Source organism: Macrobrachium nipponense, chromosome 21 (assembly GCF_015104395.2).
Source record: "Macrobrachium nipponense isolate FS-2020 chromosome 21, ASM1510439v2, whole genome shotgun sequence".
Classification (NCBI taxonomy): domain Eukaryota; kingdom Metazoa; phylum Arthropoda; class Malacostraca; order Decapoda; family Palaemonidae; genus Macrobrachium; species Macrobrachium nipponense.
In genome coordinates this window covers 28,055,401-28,076,153 of record NC_087212.1, presented here as the reverse complement: position 1 = coordinate 28,076,153, position 20,753 = coordinate 28,055,401, and positions in this window count along the sequence as shown.

The window sequence follows — 20,753 nt, the reverse complement described above, 5'->3', positions numbered from 1 at the left end:
GCCGCAAAATATTCCTGCAGCAACTCGAGCCAGATGTCCGAGGACAGCTAACAGACGCATACACCCTCCCCGACAAGGAATATTGGAGAAAACTAAATAGCGGACGCTGTCGAGCAAGGTTGCAAGGCTCGCCGCTCCCCGATCCTCCGTGTGCCTAGCCGCAGAGAAGGGAGAAGAAGAAGAAGACGACCCAAAGCAAGAGATCGGCGCCGTGACCCAGAGGAAGTCCTCCCACACACAGCGGGGCAAAAACTTCTGGTGCCACTACCACCGGAAGTTCGGAAGGTACTCCAAGAGATGCGAAAGCCCCTGCAACTTCCATCAGCCATAAAATGGCGACGCCAGACAAAATCAAAGTCGCCCGTGGCAGCGGCCTCGTCGGAACCACACGCCGTAGGGTTTTATGTCCGCGACGCGATCTCCGGCCGGAGGATGCTGGTGGACACCGGGGCAATGCACTCGATATTCCCGCCGTCAGGAAAGACCGCAGCCGCGGACCTGACAACCCAACCGCCCTTGTCGCCGCAAACAGGACCCCCATCCACTCCTACGGCATGAAGTCCCTCAAGATATCCATCTTGGGGCACAACTACGTCTGGCGTTTCACCATCGCAGACGTCAGGATTCCACTACTGGGGGCGGATTTCCTGGCGCATAACAGCCTCCTGGTTGACGTGGGTCGCAAACGCCTCCTTGATCGTAGCGAGGTTGAGTCTCCTGTAGTTTCCACAGGGCCTCCAGGTGCCGTCAGGCTTCCGTATCATGTGGAGGGGCGAAGCCCAAGGGCTTGATGCTTTCCAGCACATACCCATTCGTTCCATTTCCGAGAATGCCCTTTTTGCATACTGAAGGCGGCCTGGAGGGAGTCGTCGGAACTTTGCGTGCATCGGGGGCCCCGTGGTGGTGGTGTGGTGGAATATTCCGTGCTTGGGCGGCATCCCCACCACCTGACGAAGTTCCGGTTTGTTTTGAAAACTTCGGGGAATTCCTGCAGGAGGTTGCCGTACTTGTGGGGGGTGATGGTGCAAATTGTGGGGGCACCTGGTCCCGCTGCAAATGGTAGGGACATGCTATTCCCTACCATTTGCAGCGGGACCAGGTGCCCCCACAATTTGCACCATCACCCCCCACAAGTACGGCAACCTCCTGCAGGAATTCCCCGAAGTTTTCAAACCCGGAACTTCGTCAGGTGGTGGGGATGCGCCCAAGCACGGAATATTTCCACCACACCACCACCACGGGGCCCCCGATGCACGCAAAGTTCCGACGACTCCCTCCAGGCCGCCTTCAGTATGCAAAAAGGGCATTCTCGGAAATGGAACGAATGGGTATGTGCTGGAAAGCATCAAGCCCTTGGGCTTCGCCCCTCCACATGATACGGAAGCCTGACGGCACCTGGTGAGGACCCTGTGGAAACTACAGGAGACTCAACCTCGCTACGATCCCCAATCACTACCCCTTGCCAAACATGCAGGACTTGACTGGGCCCTACCATGGAGGCAAAAATCTTCACAAAAATGGCCACCTTTTTAAAATTTCTTTTTTCAGGTTCCTGGTTGCATACCCGAGGGACTCTTCCGCAAGACCGCCATCATCACGCCCTTTGGCTCCTACGTCTTCCATTACTCCACCTACGTCTTCCATTACTCCACCTACGTCGACGATATTTTGATCTTTTCCAGGTCCCCGGAGGAGCACCTACACCATGTCCAAGCGGTTCTGAAATGCCTGCAGGAAAACTGGCTGGTCGTCCGATTCGACAAGTGCACCTTCGGCGCCGAAAGGGTGGACTTCCTCGGACACGAGTTCTCGGCAGCAGGCGTGCGCCCCATGGCCTCGAAGGTGGACGTGGTGCAGAAGTTTCCGACCCCAACTACAGTCAAGGCCCTGCAATAATTCATCGGGATGGTGAATTACTACCGCCGGTTCATCCCCGACGTTGCCCACACCATGTCCCTTTTAACACAGGTCCTGAAGGGCAAACCAAAGAACCTGACGTGGGAAGCAGAACAAGCGCAGGCCTTCCACGACACGAAGATGGCCCCCGCCAGAGCTGCAACCTTGTCCCACCAGGACCCCACTGCGCCCTTACGCCTCACCACTGACGCCAGCAACGTCGCCTGCGGGCCGTCCTAGAGCAGATGGTCCAGGGCGGGGCCCAGCCGCTCGCTTTCTACAGTAAAAAACTGTCGCCCGCCAAGACGAGATACAGCACATTCGACCGCGAGCTCCTGGCGGTGTACCAAGCAGTGCGCCACTTCCGCTACCTCCTTGAGGGCGCCCCCTTCACTATCAGGACAGACCACCGCCCCTTGGTGCACGCCTTCACCTAGGCGGGCAATGCCTGGTCAGCGATACAACAGAGGTACCTGGCAGCCATGGCTGAGTTCGGCTGCACCATCCATTACGTCCCCAGCGAGAAGAACCCCATGGCTGACGCCCTCTCGAGGATAGAGATCAACGCCGTGCACCTCGGGATCGATTACGAAGACCTCCCCCAGGAACAGGCCGCCGACCTGGAGACTGCCGCATATCGCACAGCCATCACCGCCCTCAAGTGGGAGGACGTGCCCTTTGGACCTGCAGGCACGACGCTCCTCTTCGACATCAGCACGGGTCACCCACGCCCGCTGATTCCAGCCTCCCGCAGGAGAGCCGTATTCAACGGCATACATGGACTCTCGCACCCCTCGGGCCGGACGACGATGCGCCTCCTGACGGAGAAGTTCATCTGGCACGGAATTCGGAAGGACTCCCTTGAGTGGGCCAGGACCTAGGTTCCGTGCCAAACAAGTAAAGTAAGTCAGCACACAGAATCGGGCATGGGGGAATTCCCGCAGCCGAAACGAAGATTCGACCACATTCACGTAGACGTCGTGGGTTCCCTGCCCCCATCAGAAGGCGCCAGATACCTCCTGATGATAATCGACCGCTCCACCAGATGGCCTGAGGCGACGCCGATGTCAGAGGCAACCACCAAAGTGTGCGCCGAAGCCCTTCTTGCCAGCTGGATCAGTCGATTCAGAGTGCCGGATGATATCACGACAGCCGCGGACCGGTTTTCCTGTCGGAGTTGTGAACCGCCCTGGCCCGCCTGATGGGGACATCGCTACACGTCACCACCGCCTACAACCCGGCGGCTAACGGCATGGTGGAAAGGGTCCACCGATCTCTCAAGGCTTCCCTAATGGCACACTGCACCGGCGAGGACTGGAAGAGCCAACTACCGTTGGTCCTCCTCGGCCTCCGGACCACCCCTCGGGCGAACAGCGAAGCATCACCTGCGGAGAAGGTATACGGGGAACCATTGGCAGTCCCAGGCGAGTTCTTCCCGACCAACGCCGACGACACAGACGTCTCCATCACCAGACTTCGGGAATCCGCCGGAAAATTCACTCCCTGCATCAAGACCTTCTCCGACAGAACCAAACACTTCCTCCCGAAGGCCCTAGTGTCTCCCAAACATGTCTTCATCAGGGACGACGCCCACCGCCCGCCACTAACGAGACCCTACTGAGGCCCCTTCCGTGTCCTCCGATGCACCGACAAGGCGTACTACATATCCATAAATGGTAAATGGTCGTGAGGACTGGGTCACGATCGACCGACTGAAACCAGCTTTCCTGATGGACGAAGAGTACGCTGACGTGGATCCCATAGGGCGCCTCACTACTCCTCCTCGGCAAGAAGCGACTCCATTGATCGCCAAACCACCCAGTTGTAGCCATGGCTGCCCTCAGAAGACGGTCGAACCTCCCGAGGATCACCTCAGGGGAGGCATCCCGTCCCCAAAAATCCCCGAGAACTCCGAGGCCGAGGATCTACCACAGCAGCTGGTCTCACGCACCCGAGGCCGCTTCCGCCGGCCCGCTCGCTTCCGCGAGTAGCGATCAGAAGCACTAAAATCATCCAACAACTACGCCCTAATTATTGTCTTAGGGGGGGACTATTTGTAAGGACAACGCCTTATCGCAAATTCCTCTGTATTTAATTCTACAATCGCGTTGTTCTTACTTCCCTCCTCGAGAGTGTTCAGCGGGCTTTCCGCCAATGCTGTATATTTGAATTTCCTTACCTGTAATAAAGATCAGTACACTTCTGCCTACCTCTTTGTTCTTACTTCCCTCCTCTTATAAGATCATGTTTTGTGTACTTTTATATTCTAAGTTATATGTCTCGCAAGAAACACAAATCGGCTCTCTCCGACCCACTTTTACTCTCTCGCGGGTCGGATACCACATTTCCGCCCGCATGCTGTATATTTGAATTTCCTTCCTTGTAATAAAGATCAGTACACTTCTGCCTACCTCTTTGTTCACGCCTCACACCAATCTTCAACTAAATCACATACCACACATCCCTCTGATTTATTACAGGTCCTGATGAAAATGATCCCAGTCATAGTATGTGTCACATCTCCAGGAAGGGTTTACAACGTCTGCTACCTCTATACAACTGCCTGCAAACAGTTCATCAAGATCCTGCTGATAGGGAAGAAGTAGAAAGCACTTTAGAATGTTTAAACTTGCACTTTACTACTGTCCATTTTCTTACCAAACACACTTGAAATTATTGCATGACATGAGAAATCGTTTTCTCGATAGTGTTTCCTGGGAAGTCTATTAGAAAAGAGGAGCTTGGATTATGTTCTCACCACAGTCCTTGGTTCTTGACGAATGTATTGCTTCACCTGGGCAAGGATGACAGATATTGAAGGTGGAGAAACATGGTCCAGGATATATGGAGTTTGTCCTCACTACAAAATAAGCTGCAAATTACAGATATTGGATTTCACTCTGGAAAGGGTACCTACCATAGTGCATTTCAATCACTGACCTGTCGCAAAGTCAGGTGAGAGGACACCCATATCCATGATAAGGACCAATGAGAAGCCTGAATAAAAAATTCACATGATTTTCTATAAAGACCTTTAGTACTACAATAACTGTAAGTCTAATCATTCACTGAATAACATATTTGTCACAGAATGCCCTAACCTTTGAAGCTGTCTTGAAAAATCAATGCCCAGTTCATGCTACTCAATAACTTGAGGAAAAGCAGACTAAAATTCTCACCATACTGTTTTTATACTGTAAAATCTTCAATCACAGAATCAGCGAGGAAAAGATTGGCACGCACAAGCATTTTTTTCTGATCTGGGAAGTATTGTAGAGATGACTCGCCAATAAGAAGGCATTTCACAAGTCATTTTTGCTTTTGCAAAGGCAATGCAACTAGCATCACAAAGTTCTATACATATGCAATATTGCCTAGACCTTGTCAATAGGAGGAGACTCCTAAGTCACCCAATGTATGCATGGGGATGGTCATCTTCCAGCCTGCTGGGTTCAAGAACACCAAGAAGTATGTTGAGATTTCACTAGGAGAATGAACAGAAGAGGTGTTACATGGTGTTATACAGCTTCCTACAGGTCACTGATTTCTGGAAGCGATGAACATTTCATGTAGTCCCTGATTCCCTTGCCGCAACTGACTGCAACTAAATTGCATCCTCATGCAACAGAACTTGGAAAAGTTCTGGCTTTTTGGTCTTTGTCTTGAAAACTGGTACAGCAAGGGAACACATATCAAATAAGTATGTGAAATATGTGCAAATTAGGGGCCAAATTACACTCATTGTGCAGAATCTTCAGTACAGAGATACGGTACAGAAAAGCAAGGCAAACTGTAGGCTGAAAATAACTTTTATATACATGCATATTCAAAGAAGGATTTCATTTTCTTAAGTCCTCAACCTACTGGATAAGCAACTGCAACTTCTGTCGTATTACTCTTGTCTTACCCTTCATGTATAGACTAAAGACTTGGGACCAGATGGCCTTTTGACTTGATGTGGTTGATGTGGAGTTCATTGCTCTATAGGTGCCAAGATTGAGTCTGCCCCCAGGTCCCACACACTGTCAACCATGAAAATCCTCTTGGATGTCATCTGAAATCAAGACCTGGGTTCTTGTCTGGCCAAGTAACTACCGTCCGCGGTCAGCATTTACTGAGCACATATCCTGATTAAACTGGTGTCCGGTAATTTCATTGCAGTAATTTCGTTGTGGCAATTTCGTTGCAGCAATTTCATCGCATAGCAAATGCATATTAGAGAACTTCAGTGCAAAGTAATTACATTGCAATGCATTACATCTCACGGTAATTTCAGGGCAATAGTTCAATAGTAGTTCTAAACAAGCTGCTTGTTGGCCATCGCTCAGGACGGTCGACCTCCTCGATGTGATCATATTTTATGGAATTGCTTCGACGCTGCCAGGCAAGGTGCCTCTAAAACAAACAATTGTTGTGAAGGTTGGCATCGTTCATTCAGCGAATCAAGAAATGAGGCAATCAAGAAATGAAGCTATAATGGAACAGGTGTCGCTGGTACAGACATTTCTCGCCGTAAAAAAAAGTATAAGGATAGTGCCGTTAGAATCCAACGCATCGTTAACGATTAAGAAAATCGAGAATTGCTCGACTATCTTAGGGGTATTGCCCATAATTTGTCTTTTTGAATATTGATGGCAATAGGTAATTTTTTCTTTTTTAATAAAAATAAATGTGTGTGTGTGATTTTAGTTTATCTTTGTTTTTTTTAAACAATGTTTTTTATTACCATGTATTAATATGTATTAGTATTCGAATAAACACTTTTTTGATAAAAAATTATTTTATTCCCCTTTTTAATCTTATGGTACATATAGTTATGTGATGAAATTACAGTGAGATGTAACGCATTGCAATGTAGTTACTTAGCACTGAAATTCTCTAATATGTATTTGCTATGCGATGAAATTACTACAACGAAATTCCTGCAATGAAATTACAGTGAATCGATTAACTTCTAGGGAGAAGAGATGGCTGATTTGATTGCATTATCTTAGCAGAAGTTGGCACCTGTAAAAATGATTGTATGAGAAGTCTCTGGGTCCTTTCCTCCACTTCTTATGACCTGGAGACAAATTTGTTGGTAATTTGAAAGCTTAAGATGGCAATTGTGAAAATTTTGAAGATAGTGCCTTTACATATTGGTCAACCACAAAGGAGCCTTATCCATTCCTGGGCAATTTATAAAATAAAATGATTCAAGACAAAACTTGGGACAGCACTACATGAGTTGATGGTTTTGCTATCTGTTTTGGTTTAACTACCTAATGTAATGATAATAATAATATCTATGGGTGGTTTGGTAAAAGCTGGAGAAATGATGGCTTGCCCAAAACAAAAGCATACCAAGCTGAAAATCTACCACTCCAAAGAAGCAAAGATACGTTATTGAGGAGATACCCCTGCACCTCAAAGACACCAAGCTACAAACATGGTTAAATCCTGTAGTAGCCTGTAACAAAACATCTATAACTCATCTTGCTGAGGGCTTGATGGTCTCTCCGAGTCCTAGCTTAAAGGTCCAAGGAAACTATAAGTAAACATCATCTTCATCTGTTCCTTCCAATTTCCAAAGACCAAGACCTATAACTAGTAAAAGGGCTCTCCAAATTTGGAACTACAATCATTGAGTCCTGCTTCAAATGGATGGAAGATGACATGGAATCACACAGAATTCCTATTGTTTTACAGTGTATAATGCAGAGTAAAATAATTTAAAGTTTCGAGTTTTATTTTAAACAATTGAACACCCACATCATACAGAACCGAAAAAGAAAACCACATTGCTACTTGTGGCAAAACATGATAGTATAAATGAAACCTATCTTTATTCACTCATAGTCGCTGAGGTATGAGGACGCCTCCCTCACTCTAAGACTCCTTCTAGCACAGTTCAGGGTTCAGCGCAGGGACAACAATGCTTTTCTCTGACTGGGGAACAAAGGTAGCTGTCCTTGGAATATGCACCCATCAAAATGCTCTAAGGGCACTCTTAACTCCTTATGGAGCATCAACTTCTGCCAGTGAAGATTTGGCAGCTTCCGCAGGTGCTCATTTGTCTTCACCAATGGGTTCATCTAACTTGTTCTCTGCTGGCGAGAAAAGATGGGGGACTGACACTGTAGCCTCCCTTCCATCCGTATGTCACACCCTGGCTTACAGTTACATGCAGCACTGTTTACTGAGGTCACAGCCTTCCTCAACAGCACTTGTTTCTGAGGTTGCAGCCGTGATAGAATGCTTGTCCAAATGATGCCTTTCATGGGAATGTGAAGACAAGTTCATATGATATTTTGCTGGTTGCATACACAGTAGGGATCTGAGGCGGTACAGTGCATCGAGAAGGACCAGTCGACAGGAAGACCTTCGAAGTGTGGTGCCAGGCAGATGATGCTTGGAAGAAAGCCATTGTATCGTTCCACTTGTCCATTGGCATGTGGTGGAGTGCCTGGTTTCTACTCCATGCTCATGTAGAAACTGTCAGTTCTTGACAGATGTGAAGGCGACACCATGGTCTGAGTAGATGTACAGTCATCCAGCAACCTGAAAATACAATAAAGCAAAGAAAAGCACTTGATAACTGTCTCTGAGGCTATACTCATCTACCGCAGTGAGGAGGATGTGATTCTTGCTTTGTTTGGCTTGAACTGGTCCTTTGAAGTCAATAGTCTCTCAAAGGGCAAGTAGCTTTAATTAACGTGCCACTGTGCTTAATAAATTGCAGCTTCATTTCAGCATGTGCTGCAATTTTTTATGATTAACTTTACATCTTCCAATTACAATGGCAGGGAACTATGTATGTACCACTTTTCTTTCACACTCGAGTGACATGGAGATTCATGTAGACGGTACAGTACGTTTACCCTTCCCGTTGCCAGTAGCTGCAGATATGTCACAGGGTATCTGAGACAGAAACTGGGGCAGTACAAGATGTTGAAAGTGAAGCAGGATATTTCTAGTTGACAAGGATTTTCTCATTCTTGACCTTTCCCGACCTTGTGATCAAACATGAATCACAATGATTGTTACTAGCTGAAAGTGTCTGCCAATCAGAAAGTGATGCCACTTGTGCAGTGCCTCTACAATAGCACATACCTCTCGTTCAACATCTGAATGACAGTCTGACGGTGCAATTAATCATGAAACGAAGGTGACTGATCTGCCATTCTGTGTCAAGGGTGCTGCGATGGCTCCTACTGAAGCAGCTGTTTGTACAATAAACAGTGTGTCATGCTCTATTGCATAGAGTGAAGCAAGCTAAATTTCTTGAGTTCACTGAATCCTCCAGTGCTGTGGGTATCGGGAAACACTCCCATTCAATAATGGGCCAAATTTTCTAACAGAAGTTTGGGATCCACCTTGAGAAACAGGACTCCAAGAGTTCGCTGCTAGCTTTGGTATCTTCCAGGGTAAGCATCTCCCATAGCTATGCATAAAATAAGAGATTTTTTCATTCTTTTTTTTCGCTTACATCTTTTATAATACTTGGCATTTAGGGCTATGATTGTTGTCACAAGAATTTACTTAAATGAATTAATCATTCTATCCACCTCTGCCATGACTACACAACAGTAAGCATGGCACAAGTTTAGCTTAGTTACCTAAATCATTCACATCATTTACGTTTCCTTAAATTAATCACCCAAAGACTTACATCTCTGTCACGATGACTCAAAACTCTTGAATTCTTTAATACGTATCAATAACACAAACAATGCCGAGTGAGATAGTTTCCACATCACGGCATACTATCGCCAGTCTTAACCAATACGCTGTGCCTAATGGATGTGTTCACTTGAACTCATTAGAATCACGGGACTTTTTGACAACACACGTAGAATTAAACACTGACCCCTCCCTATCTCTGTTGGTGTATGCAAAAGGTATCTATTTTGGATAAGCTTTCATGGATATCAGTTACTTTCATTTGCATGCTCCCGGAAGAGAAGGTTGATTACAGAATGACAACTCAAGGTTACATATGCTGTTCTCAAGTCATTGAAATGCGTGTTAGTTTTCTGAGATGGCTGGCTATCTGTCTGTCCGTCCGCACTTTTTCTATCTGCCCTCTGATCTTAAAAACTACCGGGGCTAGAGGGCTGCAAATTGGTATGTTGATCATCCATGCTCCAATCATCAAACATACCAAATTGCAGCCCTCTGGCCTCAGTAATTTTATTTCATAAAAGATTAGTTAGCCATGATCGTGTGTCTGGCACCACTATTGGTGCCAACAACACAGGCAACTACCGGGCCATGGCTAAACGACGTTTTGTGGGTTGCGGCTGAGAGTTTCATAGGCTGTGGCTTAGAGTTTCATGGGCTGTGGCTAAGAGTTTCATACAGCATTATATGCTACACAGAAAACTCGATTGCGCCGAAGAAACTTCGGCAGCCTTTTCTACTTTTTTAAAATAAATTGTGAAAAATATACTTATTGATGCATAATACCAGTGCAGGCAGCCATGTACTTTAAATATTATTGTTGTTCAAAATAAACAAATGGTATTGAGAGTTTTGCTTCAATAATGGTAGAAATTGGATATCCAGTATTTTATAATGCTGTTTACACAGATAACAAGAAAATCATATACTCTTAACCTTAGGCTAGCTAGGTTACCATATTTACAACATGAATTGGGGAGGGCGATACAAATACCGAACTTGCAAAAAACCAAATGGATAACGTCAAAAATGCAAATGCTAAATCATATCAAGACTTGATTGACAGCAAGCACGGAATGCCTACATAAGATAATATTGGGATTGGAAGTCAAGTAAACGAAGATATGAAATAAATAAATAATATCAGTATGGAATGCTCGAGATGCTGCAAAAAAGAAAAACCTATTTTATGCCTGCACTGGGAAACACAAAGCCTTGGGTGATACACACACATTATATATATATTTATATTAATATATATATATATATATATATATTTATTATATTATCTATATATATATACATATACATATACATACATATATATATATATATATAATATAATCTAATATATCTATATACATATACATATTACATATACATAACATATAATTATACATATACATATACATATAATTATATATATATATATCATATAATATATATATATCATATATATATAGAGTATCCTGTATATCTATTATATATTATATATAGGCATATACATTATATATACATATAGACATGTACATATACATAAATCATAGACATAATATATATATAATATATATGTATTATATATATATATATATATCTATATATATATAATATATATATATGTTCCAAATAAGGGAATTAAAGGTTTAATTGTCCGAAGAAACGTTCGGTGTAATACCAATACACCAGCAAAAAAATTTTTAAATCAATTATCAACATCTTGACAATGGATGGCCCTGTTTACAGAGCTTGCATTCTATTTTGACGAAAAAGATTTTTTTTTTTCTTAAACAATTTTCATCATCCGTCTGAATTCACTATGACGCAAAGTACCACCTTCCAACTGCAAGCGAAGCGCCTCAGTGGAGTGGTTGGTTTTTGGTGTTTGCTTCTCACCTCAGTGGTCGCGGGTTCGATTCTCGGCCATTCCATTGAGGAGTGAGAGATGTGTATTTCTGGTGATAGAAGTTAATTGTCGACGTGGTTCGGAAGTCACGTAAAGCCGTTGGTCCCGTTGCTGAATAACCACTGGTTCCATACAACGTAAAAACACCATACAAACAAACAACTGCAAGCAATTCACGACCTCTCCCATTTACTTCGAAATTATCATTTTCTAATCTCCAGTCCTGCCGTTATTTGAACACTACTCTGCTTTCATTGTACGAATTTTACAACATCCCTTTACACTTAATTTGCAACCTAATTTAACAATAAACTAAAACTTTATTTTGAACAGTACAAAAAAAAACAATTCTAAACAATGGATAAATTCACTGTGGGCTTAATTCATTTATCAATACGTGTAAACAATGAGACACCCGAATTAAAATAGACAAAACAGAAATTTCTTGTTGTACACTCTTGGGAACACTCACGGGCTGTCACAGAATCTTCTGGTTTTCCTTGCTAATTGTAAGTATCGCTGCAAAATGCCAAGGTAAGGCTTCAAGATAAACGATACTTACATAATACATCTGAGAGGTCTTCCTCTCTTGGGTCAACCTCACAATGCAAATTAACCATAAAACGTGAGAGTAGAAGCATTGCCACGCAATAATGTATACAAAACAAGCTGGTACGTCTTGTCAAATGGGTCGTAAAATTAGGCGGGAAAAACGAAAAGGCCTCTTGTTAAAACAAAAGACGGAAACCACGACAGAAGATGCTAATGAGCTACGTAAGGAAAATACGATGCCATTAAAATGTGCAACCACCTCTGACAACGAACGGGTTCCTGAGGAATGGTGAGAATGACGGTGGAAAAATCTTCTTGAACATGACACTGATTAACGATTGTCTCAGTAATGCAATCCAGTATTCTCTGTGTGAAACTCCTGTTTGGTGTTGAGGTAAATTACGAAGAAAACGCATTGAAAGGGGTAGAACAAAATGTAATACATGACTATAAATTGGTCATTATGTTCGCAATATTACGCACGAAAAAAATAAATCGATTATTTTCAATAAAACCCTTTTATTACTAGAAGCAACAAGAGGCAACTTTACATATCATAGAACACTTATAATGAAGATAAATAAAAACCACTATAATACGAAAGTTGTCAAAATGGATTTTGTTAACAGAAATTGGACAAACACACATTACCGCTAAACCGTACTTTTCACATTCTATATTAATAGTTCTTCACAGGAAGATATAACAAGATTCTCAGAAACTTGAAATTTGACTTAAAGCTCCTTTGATATTTTTAGGGATTTTATAAATAAGTTTTGCGAAAGAACTGGCAGAGAGAGAGAGAGAGAGAGAGAGAGAGAGAGAGAGAGAGAGAGAGAGAGAGAGAGAGAGAGAGAGAGAGAGAGAGCCATGAAATGTTATTTAATATTGATATGTTAAACCCAAAACGACCGTAAGAACTCATGATATGGTAAGACTACACAAAATCGCAAGGACACTTAGCACCACCCAATCCTCCTCAAAGCCCCAGAGAAGGTCAACCTGATAGAAGTCACGGGCTTCCAATTAACGTACAATAGATCCTGGTTAAGGTAACGCAAATGCCTGCACGCATTTGCAAAACCACAAGCGCCAAGAAACAAGATGGGTCCAGCTATTTGCTAGATATACAGCTAATACGTAGTACTCAATTCCTATTTATAAGAATAGCAATATAAATTGACGAGTTAACTTCAACAAAGGTAGTAAACATAAGGAAACTAGTTACCTACCATGATACTTCAATCCTCTGCCCTTTTTCGATCAAAATTCGGGTGATCTATTTTAGCGCTCCTCCCACTTCTACGTACGGAGCTTCAAACCTGTTATTTGAAAAAAATAAAAATTATAAAAACAAACGCTCTTCCTATCCGGCTTTTTCAAAAACCACCCTTCAACCTTGCTAGAATTCCCGGTAATCTCATCTCATCTCTTCACTTCCCTTCTCGATCATGTCAGTTTTGGCCATGATGGTTGATTATACGGCGCATTGTAATTGTGGTTGATCCACCGAATTTAACAAGGCTTTTGAGAGGGTTCATCACCGCCAGGGTAGTAGTACAACTCTATGTTCCGGAATGTCCGGTTAGCTAAAGGTTCCTCGGGCTACGAGATCCTTCGCACTTTTCCACGTTCAACGGGCCGATTTTGAGTAAAAACAAATGAAGCTTACATACGCATGGGAAGGCAAAAATAAATGTTGATATGGGTTTTATTGAGAGAGAGAGAGAGAGAGAGAGAGAGAGAGAGAGAGAGAGAGAGAGAGAGAGAGAGAGAGAGAGAGAGAGAGCATGTTTTAAAAAAGATCATGTAAAATGTATCAGTTGCAAAACACAAAAGCACACATCAAACAAAAATTCAAATGGGACGATGCAAACTAAAGACGATCTTTACCGCGAGGCCATTTGATTAGTAAAATGATTTACACAGGAAAAAATTATAGCAAATGTATATACGCATGTATATAAGCAGAATTATACGCATTCTCATAATATATGTCTAACGCGAGCGTGCGCGCCATAAGCTTTATGCAAGAGTTTAATTCGGGTATTCCCCGGAGAGAGAGAGAGAGAGAGAGAGAGAGAGAGAGAGAGAGAGCCATCTCCTTCAGTGAGGATCTCGTTGTGAAGATCACCCCCTGAAACCCTGGGTCATACCAGGCCCACACATGACAACGTCTTAATGTAGTTTTTTACACTTATAATTAAGAGAGGCTTCGTGAGGTCCGTGGACCACCAAGAAGGAAATCGTGTTGAGAAGGGAGAAAAGGACAGGTTTTCCATTATTTTCTTTATCCGACTTTGCCGCAATGGTACATTCAATTACAAACCCATCCGAGTGAGACGCGTTGTTTCATGAGCCATTAATTAAATGACGACGATCGTCCGCTAAAGCCATAAACACAGCTGTTGGTTAACTTTGATAATTGAACGTGGCGGTATAATAAACATGATCTGACTCATAATCCAGTGTTCCGTTTACTTTATTACTTACGTTTGAAACTCCACTACGGGAAAAGCAGACGACAAGACATATTTACCTCTATATACTCCTTTCATAGAGTCAGGTACTCCAAGAATTAAAACCTTTCAGGAAATACCGGAAGGACCATTCCCCATCAGAAGAGAGTAGTAGAGTTTTAGCGCAACATTTATCAGTTGCTATAATACACGTACACTGCAGACCTTCATGAAGAGATATATACGACTGCCGTGAAAAGAAAAAACATTTACAGTAGAGAAATTATGGTTACAAGTATTAAGAAAAATCGTCAGCAACCACACGTTGAATTATTTATCAGTAACAGGTTATCAAATATTAATTTTTGTTGATCAGGTGATATCTATTACTTAAAGAACAATGCATTATTATAGTCACGATCTTGCTAAAATTACATTGTAATCGGCCCTCCTAACTGAACCGCTCACGTGTGGTCAACTGAACAACCAGGAGTTCAAATGAACAAACAGGAGAGAAACGAAGTTCTCTGTGCCCACAATTCAGGAACCACAAGTACAACCCGGTTATTAAAAAGAGCTAGCCAAGGGGACATAATAATTAGACAACGGTGTTGTGTTTCACAACATCTAATCAACATTTGTAGACGGAGTTCATTGTCAACTGCGTCTTCTGCCTCATTCAAGTCCCCCTGGGCTTGTAGGAACTGGTTTGGGGAGAGAGAGAGAGAGAGAGAGAGAGAGAGAGAGAGAGAGAGAGAGAGTGAGAGAGAGAGAGAGAGAGAGAATAATAGGGTTGCTGGTAGAGCTCTAAAAATAATTCACTAAAATGGGCTCCAAACTACTGACAATATGAAAACTTTCTCAAAGTTTGAATTAATGATGCAACTTACTTTCTGCTTTAGTTTAAATTCAAACTATTCGTTACTGTGCTGGAATAATAAGAGTATTAATTAACAGAACTTTTTTTGTTTCTGGGTTGCTACGGTTACTATTAAGTATAGCGCAATCTTATGTACAATGAACATGATGAATAAGTAAATGGGTACCAAATAGGAAAAGAGGAAAATCACATAAAAGAAGAATAAAAGAACACCGACACTCCAATCCCGGAGGGAGTTCTCATAAGAGGTCCCAAGAGTCGAAGTTATCCTTATTCTATGCAAATACAGCCGGAGGAGGCAACCTGTGATTTGCCAAGCAATGTGCCGAGATACAAGTTCTGACATAATTTAATTGCTTTCCCTTTTAACCCCTGACGGAGCTGCAATTGCATCTAAAGTTTGTGAGAGAAAATTCTGTTAAATTGTTCGCAAGCATGCACGCTCAGAACAGCTTGAGAATATCAGCGTTTGGGGTAACTTTTCAATTGCGCGTTAAGTTACAATACGATAACTATCGACTCAATTCAGCAAGGGGTGAAGGACTCTGTTATTAGCAACAAGTAAAATATACAGGAAAACAATGACATCATATATTATGAATAATAAAGATTCTCCCTCAAAATATCTAAGAATAAGTGCTTTATTAATATACTGTTTCTACCATAAATAAAACTGACACCTACTCAAACAAGAATTTTTTCCTCAGGCTACGCACCTACTAAATGGTCATTTATTTTAAGAATGTCGAAAGGTGGTTTATTTAAAAATAAGTTAGATAAAAGGGCCTACCTAACGATTTGAAAAAGAAAACGAAAATATATACCTGATCCGTATCCATACCCTACTCAAAGCCCCATCAACTATTGCTTCATTCATGGTCCATCAATCCACCAAATTTTGCTGTAACTAACTGAAAGAAAAATCCTGAATCCGCCTCTTCAACTCGAGTTAACTCTCCATTGGTCAGTAACCTAAGCCTCCATAGTACTTGATAAAAAAAAAACAAAGAAGACGAATTCCTGATTCTACATCCATCCCCAAAATTTAACCAATTCTTCCTCGGCCTACAGCACATCCCTCCACAAAATTTAATCAAAATCCAGTGAAAAAAAAATCCTGGATCTGCACATGGACCAAAGTTCACCTTCAATTCTAACTCATTCTAATTTAGCCAACAGCCCAACTCTTCAGAATACTTCATTAAACTCAACAGAATAATATTCTAAGTTCAGCACCCATCTTCCTGTGCAAAGAGCCTATCTCTTCACCTAATTTCACTGCAATCCGGAGAAAAATTCCCGGAACACAGCGAAACCCAAATCCACTTAATATTCTATAAAACTCTGTTCTAATCAAGCCTCTACACAGGCCAAATACAACAACTCCACAATGGTAACCGAGATAAAAAAAAAAAGTATTCCTGACTCCTCATTCCTCTTCAGATTTAAATAAGTCTTCCTGGCGATGACCCGAGCCTCCATAAAATTCCATGAGAATCCAACAAAAATATTGAAGATCTTCAAACGAAAGAATTCACTCTTAATTCTCACTGAATCTTCCTTCGTCTGCAGCCCTCCATCCACAACAAATGGTAAACTCCTCTAACAATAATCTTGGCTCCACGTTAATCACAAAATCTATTTCAACTTTTTGCTCAGTGATATAACGGTAAGAAAAATTACAAATGAATCCAGCGAAAGAAAATTCTGGTACAAGGATCTGCATTTATTTCAAATGCTAAATAGCTCTCTCTCTCTCTCTCTTTTTTTTACACACTGCCCATCCAACAGCAATATTAAACTGAAATTCAATTAATACAATCAATATCTGGCAACAAATGAATTCATCCTCAATTCGTGGTCTACATTCCACAGATATGTCACCGATATTCAACGAAAGAATATTTCCAAGTCTAATTCAGTCGACTCACTTTCCAGAAAATCTGAATGAAACCGAATGGAAACAGGTCCTACCTAGAGCCGAATTCATCTCAGTAGATCATCCCTTCTTTAGAATATTCCCAACCTATATCAAAAGGTTTTATGAGACATTGAAATACATCAATAGCTTTTTAGCGGACAAAGCAATTGTATTTGAGTATATTACCGCTATTTTTGACGACATGAGTCTACTATTACATACTGCATATGAAATATTAAAGCAGACGTTAATAACACGTTCGCTACGACACTGGTCTTATCATCAGTCCAGTAATGCCGGACGACGTCATCCACTGGCCAGGTCATGGGACTGGAAACTACACCCCAATATGAATATATATATATATATATATATATATATATATATATATATATATATATATATATGTATATATATATATATATATATACATATATATATATAGATATATATATATATATATATATATATATATATATATATATATATATATATATATATATATATATATTATATATATATATATATATATATATATATATATATATCACATATATATATATACACATATTATATATATATATCTATATATATATATATATATAGATATATATCTATATATATATATATGTGTGTGTGTGTGTTGGTGTGTGTGTGTCTCTGGGTGTGTGTGTGTTGTGTGTAGTTCCTAATTACGAAATGCAATTTGCTATTTGTCGATATATAGTATGCCATGGAATTAATATGACAATCAAAGAAAAATTAGTTTATCCTACAGCAATTTAAATATATTTTTTTTTACTGAAAACTAGCATAACGACCATTCTCCAAATCTTGACATGAAAAAGATATCTCTTGCAAGATACTTGAGAATTAAGACCACTTCCTGACTTAGAAGGCCAAAATTCATTGAAAACAATTTAAAAAGCCATTTAAAACGCTGGTTAAGTTTTTTTTTTTTACATAAATACATGCTATATATGTATGTATGTATATATATATATATATATATATATATATTATATATATATATATATATATATATATATATATATATATATATGCACAATAGATTAATCAGTTCAAAATGATGAAAGCACGGCAAGAAAATTCCAATTTTCAATTCTATCAATTTTCAGTTCTATCATCGCTTAGTTTTCATTAATAACTAGTCATCATCACCATCATCAGTCAAAGTTCTAACGATGTTGTGGAAAAGAGATATTATATTCGTTATTTGACAAATGAGATTTCCAAAAGCATGTCTTAAGTATGCGTTCACAATGTAGTAGTAGAACATGCCATAAACACAAGTCAGTCACTTACCGCAAACGCATCCCCAACAAGTTGAATGCAAGTCGTCGATTTATTGCTTGGTAATAACCGGTCTTTCATGCGACTCCAGCTTTTGTCAAAAATTCGTTTTCCACTTACGTTTGCCGACTTCCTTTCAACTTGTTTGTCATATGTATGCGGTAATTTGCAGATGCATGATTGTCACTTGTTTTACTGTAGGGTGGATGGACGCTAATGTGTTTTGAAAGTGACTGAAACCCGAACCGAAGGTGGTTTTAAAACAATTTTTCCCCCCCCCCTCCCTTAAAATAAAACAGTCCCTCCTTTCTTTTCTTCCCTCTCCTCCCTTCTCTCCTCCTCTTTCTCCATTATTTATTATAATTATTTAAATATATTAATATAATTATATAATATATAAATAATATTAATAATAATTATATATAATAATAATATATATATTTATATATAAATAGATAGATAGATAGATAGATAGATATAGATAGATTGATCGATAGATACTGCAGGCGTTCTACTAAACGACAGTAAAAGGAAATGTTACACACCCGTTGTAAGGAAGCCAACAACCCTAACAGGAGACAGAACTTTGACAAATGCTGGAATTGTCTGATGACTGGTTAAAACTACCAATAAATCATATTTGTCAAATAACGAATAAAATATCTTTTTTATTCAACGAGAAAACAATGATTTCAGTATGTTCTTAATAATTATAGCAACGCACAATCCACGGCCCTTAACTGAAACAAAAGTCACAGGAGGAGAAAGGCAGCATCTACATTTACAATATCAATTCTTATCTTCATCACCAGGGGTTCTACTGATGATGATGTAGACTCGTTTTTAATGAAAACTAACTGATGATAGAACAGGAAATCGATAGAATTGAAAAGTTATTTTTTCTTGCTTTGTTTCCGTCACTTTTAGTTTATTATGCATTGGCTAATAAACGATATTTTGCGCTACTTACAAAAAAGAAAAAGAAAACATTTCGAATAAATGCCTGAGAGACTGCAAGGATTCACCTTTACGACACTTTCCTACGCACCTTATCATCAGACGATTCTTGCGACTTATAACTTCCTACCCAACCTTCATTCGGTCTCCTCCGGCGGTATTCTCAATACAAACTTGAATTCTACATTTTCACATTATATATGATGACAGCACCTAGCTAAAGATTCTCTCTTTTCTTGTAAACGACTCTAAAACCATCTCCACTTTCCTCCCATCTTTAATAAAACTGGGTTTTCCTAACCAATTGCATCACTCAAGAAATGGATACACAATGCGCGCCATTCGAAGAATATTGAGTGAGAAAGGACACTAATTCAAGCAATCAAATTCGAACAGAAAGTAACAACAGGAGAATCCTTCCGGACAGGGCAAGGATAAATAATTTGAGAGGCAGCCTATAATCCGTCCCTCCTTCATTTGGAAACAGGACTTCAGCAGCGAGGAAATCTCATCGTGTCCTCTAACGGCCAAGAGCGGTCACCTTCTTTGACCTTGCTGGAATGCAACCCGCACCTAGGACAAATCTACAGGCCGGCTTGCATACTGGGCATTACAGGGTCCTATCTTAACGCCAAAGCGAGTGGGGTACGTTGGGGATCTTACTCTTTTGACGTGAGAGGAGTCTCGAATATTCTCAGGCCAACTTTTGAAAATTAAACTCTTCCCAAAGACGTCATCATTATGTGGCTTACATAACGAAGGAGACAAAACTAGTTTTATCAGCGTTTGCTTAGTCGCGTTGCTCTCCCGTCTTCTGGTCGGGAAGCAAAATTTGAAGAGTGAAGTCACTTGAAGAATAAATAACTTGAATAATAAAATCTCTTAAAATATGAAGCACCCTGAAGAATGAAATCACTTCAAGAATAAAGTAACTTTAAGAATAAAATCACATAAAGAAAAAAGTGACACGAAGAATAAAATCACACAAAGAAAAAAGTGACACGAAGAATAAAATCACTTGAGGAGTAAAAAAAAGAAGTTCAAGAATTCTACTACACTCTACACTAATAATTAAGCTACACAATCTCTCTCTCTCTCTCTCTCTCTCTGCAATCTGACATTACACCAAAGTCTCTTCAGATTTTTGTTCCTTTCACCGTTATTGTGAAAAATCATTAAAATAAACAGAGCATATTACGAAAATAAATC